The following is a 9,698-nucleotide window of genomic DNA, read 5'->3' on the forward strand; positions in this document are numbered from 1 at the left end:
GAATTCACACTGGAGAGAAACCTGATAATGTAAAAAGAATGTAAGTCCGTGCCTGTAAGTGGTGCCCAGCCCTTACGGGACATCAGAAAATTCCTATTGGAGAGTAACCATGCAAATGTAAAGAATGTGCAAGCTTTCCCTGCAAGTCACAACCTACTCCACATTCTAGTTATCACATAAGAGCCAAAGTGTGAAATGGAAAGTGGCCATGCCTTTACCTGGAATTCAATCTTTGCTCGATATCACAAAATACACCCTAGATGCAAACCCTAGAAATGTAATGAATGAAGACCCTCATTTTAAATATACACTTTAGGAAACACAAGAGATGCATATAAGAAAGTAACTGGAAAGATAGATTTACAAAAGTATTTCATTGAACATCAAATGTGAATCATGTTACAGAAATCAAGTAGAAAGGAGTATATCAGTCATTTCATTCAGACATTGCTTCAAAATACTTATAAGGAATAGCACAGAGTAAGACACTTAGAAAACATATATGCTGTTCTGGTCCTAAAGATCTAGTGGATCAGTTTTTGAATAGGTATAATTAATTTCAAAGTGTGCTTTGTTTTGTTTTTTGTTTTTGGGGTTTTTTTGTTTGTTTGTTTACATTGACCCTCTTTGGGATTTGTGACTAGCAAATATTAATGTATTCCTACTCTCAAATCCCTTCGGAATATTCATTTATTCCTGGTGGATGTGTGAAACCATGTGGATGACTTGTTGAATCAAAAGTATGAGATGCCCTTCTTTATTAGATGGGACCCAGGCATGTCTAATTTTCCACAGAAGATAAAGGATAGTTTGATGCACAACATCTGAAGCAAATCTGAATGGAGATGCTGTTTGTGGTTTTACCACTGATGTAAGTTGTCATGAGACAGGTGTTGAGAACACCATTGTCCATTTATTAATTCTAAAAACTTCCTGAATATTAGAAAATGTTTTATTATAAGGTCTTAAAGGCAAAAGAGGTGGCAGTCCAGTGCACTGATAGATCTTTACAACAGCAATAGTCAGAGCGCATGAGTTGAGTGGCTGCAATGAAGACATCTTCACAGATGGCAGCCAGAGCCTAGCTAACTCTTCCCCCAAATGGCATAAATTGTACATCCAATCTCTCAACAATTACCTCCGGCCTGATATTTATGGAAATCACTACTCCCCTGTCATTACATCAACACATGAATGCTTTTTTACCACTTGTATTCTATATTTTGAACGATTTTTTGAGTCGAGTGGATTTGAAATGCATAAATTGGTCTGTGTGAACTTAATATATTTTAATAAAACATAATTGTTTTTAATGTGTTAACATGGATGTGTAATGAATGAAGTGTGATCCAACCAGCAATGTTACCACATCCTCTTGTATTTAAGGTTGTAGGTAACTGATGGGATCTATAACTCTTTTCCTAACACAACGGCATAACATACCCAGTAATCCGTTTTCTCCGCGGCCTTAGGATTTACATAATGTGCCATTATTTTTCCTCTCGTTTATCCATTAAACCATTTTCTCCTCTTTGTGAATACTGTGATATTATTATGGATATATTATGGAGTCTAGGGGGGTACTGCTGACCTTTTGCCTAAGGTCCCCCGTGAAACGCTATTTGGCATTCATTTTGCACAGCCAGTCCATTTGTTTTTAAGTTTATTCTGAGCCAGAGCATAAGCATGGGAGGGGCGAAGCAGTGGGGAGAGAATCCCAAGCAACTCTGCTGTCAGCACACAGCCAGACACAGGCTTCAGACCCATTAACTATGGGATCAAGAGCCACATGCTTAACCTACTGAGGCATCCAGGTGCCCCTAGCCAGGAGTTTTACAGGGCCTTGACTGACACCAGCCCCTCTCACTAGTAAATTCCCTAGACAACACCCTACAGACTCACAAGATAATGTAACTTTTGATAAGACAGTTTTAATCTGCCCCTGTGACCAACAGGGTCTCCTTTCTCCCAGTGCTTTCCCCTCTGTGTCCCTTACAGAAGGCCAGAGCTTGCTTAAACCTGCTATAGTTTGAATGGCAAAATCTTGACTTAGCCAGAGGCTCTAAAGCATGCCATCATGGCAGCTAAGACAGCTATGTGCCCCCAGTCATTGGGGGGTGGGTGTTGTTTTCATGTGCATATGAAGCAAACATGCACATATGCTAGTACTGGGTGTGTAATAGATACCCCATAAATAGGAGAAACAATTCCAACAGTAGTGATAATGTAGCCCCAGATGAGACATAGAAAATATACAAGGTAAAGATCTAGCATAGTGGATTCTGTGCGTGGAGGAAACACCTGCCCCAGGTTGCATAACTGAGAATGCGTATAGAAACATAACTTCTACTTGTTTTATTTCCCAGTTGTCTCCATATCTCCACTGCTGTGTTTGTTCATCTTTGGTGCCATATTTGTAGACATCACAAACATTCTTCTGTGCCTGTGTTGTGGTGAGAGTGTCCTCACTAGCTGCTTAGTTGAGATGAGAGAGATGTAAGGCTGTAGGTATTCAGACCTGTAGCGCTGGAATGTGGGATGGGAATAGAAGTAAAACATGATGAAGCCATCATCCTCAGAGAGAACGATAAGACCTATGAAAAGAAAGTGTGAAGGACTCTTTCCAACGCAGGGAAGTACCTGGAGGTGGTTCCCTTTAGTCACCCAGGGTCCTAGGCAGCTCTTGCTGGTGTCATTGGATGAATAAGTGTCATGGAGATAAGGAATTGGCAAAAGTGGTGGATTTCTGAAGATTGGGGGTGTCCTCCTTTGTCTCCATGATTGCACTGAATTCCTTTGTCTTACTGAGGCCCAGAAGCTGTCAGATGACAATGATTACTGGTTTGCCCAGGCCTAGATCAGAGGCAGTGGATGGAGGAGGGGTATTAGATGATGCAAACGTTTTGGGCATAGCTTTAAAATGTCACATGGCACAGTAGATTTTGGAGATGAAGAAGACTTCTGGACATTGTAAAGGAATCAGCAGGACATGTGCTGTGGTTGTTCAAGCACTAATATCCCAGGATATAACTCCAATGAAAGTGAGATCCAGTGTGGATGGGTGACCTTTCAGGAAAGACAATTCATTGTTGTGAGGGACCTTCCTGATGTCAGTCAGCCCCATGATGAGTATAGTCCTGTACTCTTGCTCTGTCCATGGCCCAGATTTGTTGGAGCAGCAGTTCAACAGTGACAGGCAGTGAGCTTCCCTGATTCCAACAGTCTAGCACAACTGTTCACTGACTAAATGAACAAATATTTGGTGTGTATGCGAATGTTAGTAGGCATAAAAAGGTATGAAATCTTGTCATTTTTTAAACATTTATTTATTTTTGAGAGAGACAGAGAGGCAGAGCATGAGCAGGGGAGGGGCAGAGAGAGAGAGAGAGAGATACAGAATCTGAAAAAAGCTCCAGGCTCTGAGCTGTTTGTTAGCACAGAGCCTGACATGGGGCTCGAACTCACAAACTGTGAGACCATGACCTGAGCTGAAGTCGGAAACTCAAACAACTGAGTCACCCAGGCACCCCAGAAATCTTGCCTTTTGTATGAATGGGTGGTGTTACAGAGTGTTATGCTAAGTGAAACAGAGAAAGAAATATCCTATATGATTTCACTCATATGTGGAAATCAAGAAACAAACAAGTGAGCAATGGGAAAGAAAAATAACAAAAGGGAGAGGCAGACCAAGAAAAAGATGCTTAACTATAGAGAGCAAACTGATGTTTACCAGAGTGGAGATGGGTAGGCAGATGGGTTAAATAAGTGATGGGGAATAATGAGGTCCCTTGTGAGTTGAGACCTGGGTGTTCTATGGAATTGTTGAGTCAGTATATTGTCCACAGGAAACTAATGTTGCACTGGATGTTAACCACCTGGAAGATAAAGAAAACCCTCTGGGAAGTGTTTTGTTGTTTACTGATTGAGGAACCTTTTCCTCTTAGGTTAACTGACTTCAGCAAGTGCACAGAATATAACTTGGTGAACAAATGGAAACATTTATCTCTTCTTCCTACCTGGTTCTTCCAGATCTCAGAAAATCTTCGTGCCTATTCTTAAGGTTTATTCTAATACATAGCTTGCATAATTTCAATAAGAATCTTTTCTCCGTGTGACAAGATGTAGTTGGAAACACTAGGTAACTAAGACTTTGACTAGAATATCATAGCTGAGAAAGACAGAAATCAATTCAGAAATGAGGAGACAGCTTTAAGGATCTGTGATGGACTTAATGGACCCAATCAAGCCCCCTTGGAAGTATCAGCATGATTCCTTGCTTACAGAGTCCCTGGAAGCCTTCCCAGGTGAATCAAGAACTGTATTTCCTAATAGGTTCAATAATCTTGGCATGTTTTGGAGACCTCAAGAATATAGGAATTCACCCAAATCTATAAGTGTTGCAGGCAAAACCTGATGGCAAGTATTTGGCTTCGTTTCTGCCCTTGAGAGGCTATTAAAAGTTTAATCTAGTGACTTCTTATGAAAAATTACAGCAAAGCCGATTTTAAAGAGTCTATCGGTCAAACCTCTATTGTGATTGCACTTATGTAAATAAGGAGGTCAAGTTTTTTTCTCCAAATACACTGAGTTTGCAATCCCATTACTGTTAATTTGGCTCTACTTGGTAAACTGAGGATGATTATAGACAAAAATGTTTCAATAACACATCTTTGTAGATTTAGACTTCAGTAGTATTCATCATAAATTGTACCAGATCCTGATTTCTTCTTGTGTCCTCCAATGCCTGGCTACAAATCCTGAGAAGAATGTTTTATTAAATCTGTGTTGAATTTGAGAGAAAGAGAAAGGGTGCACAAGCGAGGGAGGGGCAGAGAGAAAGGTAGAATCCCAAGCAGTCTCCCTGCTGTCAGTCAGGGCAAAGCCCAAAGCTGGCTCAATCCCAGCAATGTGCAGTGATGACCCAAGTCAAAATCAACATTCGGGGGCTTAATGGACTCGGCCAGCCATGCGCCCACCACCCCCTAAAGTAACATTTTGATTTTTCTCCTTTCTGTCTTGGAATCATTTGAGGACAAAACTTCCTTCTGTCCTGAAGCTCTGGAAACTTCATATAAGCACTTGATGTTAAGAATCGAGCATTAACATTGGAAACACTGTGAAGAAGTCTAAGTTTCTAAGACAAAGAGTCATTTCTGCCACAGAACTGCAATCTGTGGTTTATTGTGGTCGTCAGTATTACCAACAAATTTGTCTTTCTTTTAGTAGAGTCCCAAGGGAACACCAACTGATTGTGTAAAATGCAGCCTCACAGGCTGCACGTGGGGAGCCAAATCAGCAACACTTGCCCATTGCTAGCCCAGAAGCAACTGAAACCTCACACACAGGGAACTAGAACCAGAGAGCATCTCAGATGCTGAAACCTGCTATAAAAAGAAAAGGACCAGTACTCAGGAAAATGAGTTGATGATGAAACACCAACCAAGTAATTAAGAAAGTTCTTTACCAAGACAGTCCTTCCAGCCAGATTCCTTATTTTTCTCACTGCAAAATGAAAGCACCATAGTCAAGAGACATTTCACATTTTCCTTCAGAGTCTTCTCAAAGGTAATTTTTTGGTAGGATCTGTCATTTTAAGCTAACCTTTTGTGGGGCACCTGGGTGGCTCAGTCAGTTATGAGTCTGAGTCTTGGTTTCATCTCTGGTCATGATGTCACAGTTTCATGCATTTGAGCCCCAACTGGGCTTGACAGTGGCAGCACAGAGCCTGCTTAGGATCCTCTCTCTCTCTCTCAAACCCTCCCCAACTTGCACTGTCTCTGTCTCCCTCAAAGAAACGAACTTTAAAAAAAATGGAAAAAATAAAAATTACCTATGCTTTGTGTGTGTGTGTGTGTGTGTGTGTGTCTGTGTGTGTGTTTGACAACCTAATTCTAAATTTCTTTTGTGTGCCTTTAATATAGAACAATTGTTTTGACATGAATTTTCCTGATGTATATATTTATAGGTTGAAACCAGATGCATACAGCTTTGGACAGGTGACATTTGTGATGTGTCTATGTCACAACAAATGTAAAAGTGTCACAAATATTAGCGTGCTAAAAACTGCTTGCATTATAAATGCATTACTTCTGGTTCTTGATATAACGGGATATACTTAAAAAACAATGTGTACAGAGTTATCAGCATTTCGTAGATACTTTTCTTGAGTCCATTTTTAATACCACATATTGTTTAGGTTGGTGACTTCTCTTCAGGACATTACTGTCCAGATGGCATAAATATGTAAAATAAATTTTCAAAACTGACCATTCTTCTGCATTCAAGAGCAAAGCACATACATGCTTGTGTAGAGCTCAGAGGTGCAATACATTTCTCTTGAATATTTGGGAAAACATGAAGTCTTTTCAAGAACATCTAAGAAACAGAATAATCCTAGCCTGCTGACACTAAGGAAAAAAAACCTGCCTGAAACTTTGATTTTGTTTCTTAGCAATTTCTGTTGCTTAGAGCGCTCAAGGGCATGATTTGGTTGAGGATCACTGAGAAACCGGTGTCCTTGATTGGAAACCCGTGAGGCCATATTAGCAGCTGTTACTGGATAACTTCTGCTGCCACTTTTCCTGATACCCCAGAGGTGTATTCCGTCTCAAAAGACTTTGCGTTACAAAAATATCTCTCTTCTTTTTCTTTAAGGATTTATTAGGTGCATTTGGTAGCTCAATCTGTAGGGTAGTGCTGATTAACTGCTTGTAAGCTAGTGGGGTTACATTGCTATCACTTGAGCTTCAGCTGCATATTCTTTGGCTGACACAGCTGGGACTGGGGCCAATATGACCTGTAGTGTGCATCCTTTGCTCAGGTCCTGGTCTCTGGCTGGTGAGTTCAAGCCACATATTGATCCTCTACTTAAACACACACACACACACACACACACACACACACACACACACACACACACACACACAAATTTTCTTGGGCCTACAGTGTATCAGTTGCCTTTAGCCCAAAAACCTTCATGCCAGAGTTACTCATCTTGGGGCAACCTCTCCTCGGCCCCTAGGGAACGTTGCTTTAAGGCATTCTCTGCATACAGAGCTGTGTATCATGTTAGATAAACTCTAGGTCAGATAACCTTGGTAAAAGCTTGTTTTCCGTTTGTTGGTTGTTTGGCAAAATACTGTCATAAAAGCCAAACGAATTATATATTTGGTCTCAAATTATTTTTGTATTTATTGTTTTGCATTAACTTATAAACAATTGTTACAAGGCTGTCTAGTGACTACTTAATGTTTAAAATGGATTGTTGTCATAATTCAGATACCAGTAGAACTTGTACTTGCCATAAAAGCATTCGATTCAAATTCTTCAAATAATAGCTTTTTTAGGAAATGATTTTCAAGAATTCTACATTGCCCTCTCTCCTCTATCTACCGAGGATAATGCTGGGCTGGAAATTTGAGAATCTCCAACACAACTCATATTCCTATTTTTAAAATAAATGCATTTTGTTCTATCTAAACCATACTTGGTCACCATTTTGGAGCAAAGAAGGAGCCCTGGGATGTATAGACAAAGTGTTGTACATCCAGATTGGTGGGAATGAATCAGCAGATGACACAGGTTCGGTCCAAAGGTGAAGGAGGAGACTGCACCTTGCCATGTGGTTTGAATGGAAATGATTTTCGAGAAGCTTCAGTTCATTGATCTTGCTGTCACCAATAGACAATCCTAACACTCACCAAGCTTTTACATCCTGTGAGATTCTTGTTCTTCTCCCCTGCTCGTCCATCATATTCAAAGTGAGGGGCAAAGAGCTTTGCATAACCAGTGAGGGCCTGCAAGATCTGTCTACTTTTCTATGGCTCTTGGGGGTCTGGGGAAATTTGTGCAATTTTCTAAGGAACTCGACACTAAGCCATTTTCTAAGTTCCATTTTGCCCTCATGGCAGAAGTCGCTTTTTACTGTATTTCTTAACAAGTAGGATATTCTAGTTTTATTTTGTGAAGTTCCTGTGACTGTGTCCTATATATATTGCTCAGCATATTTAACAACAATCATAGTGTTTCTTTATGCAGAAATTTCTTACTCTTGTTGCTGTTGCTTGCAAAGGACGAATAACACCCTTGGCATTTTCTGTAACAGTGAGATTATCTCTTAATAAAAAATTCTCTAATGTCATTTAAAGGCTTATCATAAAATTTTTCTTACCACCCATTTCTTTACTTCCAATGTCGGTCTCAGTTATTACAACCCATTGCTCAGTAATAATGGATGGTCTGAGAAATTTATTTCTTTAATGTTTCTTTGTTTTAAGAGAGAGGGCAGGGAGGGGTAGAGAGGGTGGGGGAGAGAGAATTCCAAGAAGACTCCAGCCTCTCAGCGAGGAGCCTGCTGTGGGGCTTAATTCCCACAACCACGAGGTCATGTCCTGAGCAGAAATCAAGAGTGGGACACTTTACCTAATGAGCCACACAGGCACCCCATTCTGAGCAATTCGTGTCATATAACATATGCTAGTGCCTCAAATGCATGGGATTTTTGAGTGTACAGTCTCGGTTTATACTTATATGAAAGGATCCTTTTAAAATAGTATATGTTTTATTCATATTTCTTGTTACAATTCCTCTTATTCTTGTTTTGAGATTCAATAAAAACGCTTCCTTTTTGGGGAATGGAAAATAGCTTTATTTTAAAATATCTTTTTTTTTCTCCACATTTTTATTTAAATCCAAGTTACATAACATATAGTATAGTATTGGTTTCAGGAGTTGGACTCAGTGGTTCCTCACTTACATACAACACCCAGTGCTCATTACAGGTCCTTTCCTTAATGCCTATCATCCATTTGGCCCAGCCCACTACCACCTCCCTTCCAGTACCCCTCAGCGGTCTATACTTAAGAGCCTTTTAAGATTTGCCTCTTTCTCTGCTCTTACTGTATTTTACTTTTCTTTTCCTTCCCCTGTGTTCATCTGTTTTGTTTCTTAAATTCCACATATGAGGGAATTCATTTGTCTTTCTCTGGCTGACCGAATTCACTTATCCTAATACACTCTAGTTCCACCAACATCATTTCAGATGGCAAGATGTCCTTCTTTTGGATGGCTGTGTAATATTCCATTATGTATATATACTACATCTTGTTTACCCATTCAACCCTCCATGGACATTTGGGCTCTTTCCATCATTTGGCTATTGTTGATAGGGCTGCTATAAATATGGGGGTGCATATTTACTTCCTCGAATGTGCCCCTCGAATCTGTATTTTTGTATTCTTTGGGTAAATCCTAGCAGTGTAATGGCTGGGTTGTAGGGGGGTTCTATTTTTTCCTTTTTGAGGAAACTCCATATTGTTTCAAAACTGGCTGCACCAAATGCATTCATACCATCAGTGAAAGAGGATTCCCCTTTCTTGGCATCTTCACCAACATCTGTTGTTTCCTGAATTGTTAACTTTAGCCACTCTGACAGGTGTGAGGTGGCAGCTCACTGTGGTTTTGATTTGTATTTCCTTGATGATGAGTGATGTTGAGTATCTTTTCATATGTCTGTTGGCCATCGGGATGGTTTCTTTGGAAAAATGTCTGCTTGTGTCTTCTCATTTCTTATCTGGGTTATTTATTTTTGGAGTGTTGGTTTTGATAACATGTGTATAGGTTTGGGTTACTAGCCCACTATCTGAGTTGTCATTTCCAAGTATCTTCTTCTAATCTCTAGGTTGTCTTTCAGTTTTGCT

The sequence above is a fragment of the Herpailurus yagouaroundi genome, unplaced genomic scaffold, assembly GCF_014898765.1.
Source record: "Herpailurus yagouaroundi ecotype Mexico unplaced genomic scaffold, PumYag 220, whole genome shotgun sequence".
Classification (NCBI taxonomy): Eukaryota; Metazoa; Chordata; class Mammalia; order Carnivora; family Felidae; genus Herpailurus; species Herpailurus yagouaroundi.